Below are 341 nucleotides of genomic sequence, written 5' to 3'. Positions count from 1 at the left end.
AAACTAAGGACCAAATCACATGGTTCAATCAAAAGGATGGGGAGTCTCTTTATGATGCGTGGGAGCGTTTCAAGGAAATGCTTAGACTTTGTCCCCACCATGGTCTAGAGAAGTGGCTCATAGTCCACACTTTTTATAATGGCTGTCTTATACCACTAAGATGTCTATTGATGCGGTTTGCGGGTGGAGCTCTAATGAACAAGAAATACACGGAGGCATATGCCTTGATTGAAGATATGGCTCAAAATCATTACAAATGGACCGACGAGAGAGCCATCACCAACTCTTCACACTCCAAAAAGGAGGCAGGTATGTATGAAGTCTCTAACTATGATCACCTT

General features: G+C 42.8%; 1 non-coding gene across 1 annotated transcript; it reads right to left on the bottom strand.

The window, feature by feature from the left end:
- On the bottom strand, positions 1-106 carry LOC146899451 (small nucleolar RNA R71). The gene has a single exon (XR_015024339.1). It is a non-coding gene; the product is annotated as a small nucleolar RNA R71 (small nucleolar RNA).
- Between the last annotated feature and the right edge of the window lie 235 nt (positions 107-341).

The sequence above is a fragment of the Medicago sativa genome, chromosome 8 (assembly GCF_051527215.1).
Source record: "Medicago sativa cultivar Bolivia chromosome 8, Bolivia_mono, whole genome shotgun sequence".
In the NCBI taxonomy this organism is placed as follows: domain Eukaryota; kingdom Viridiplantae; phylum Streptophyta; class Magnoliopsida; order Fabales; family Fabaceae; genus Medicago; species Medicago sativa.
This window is presented reverse-complemented; position numbering and strand designations above follow the sequence as displayed.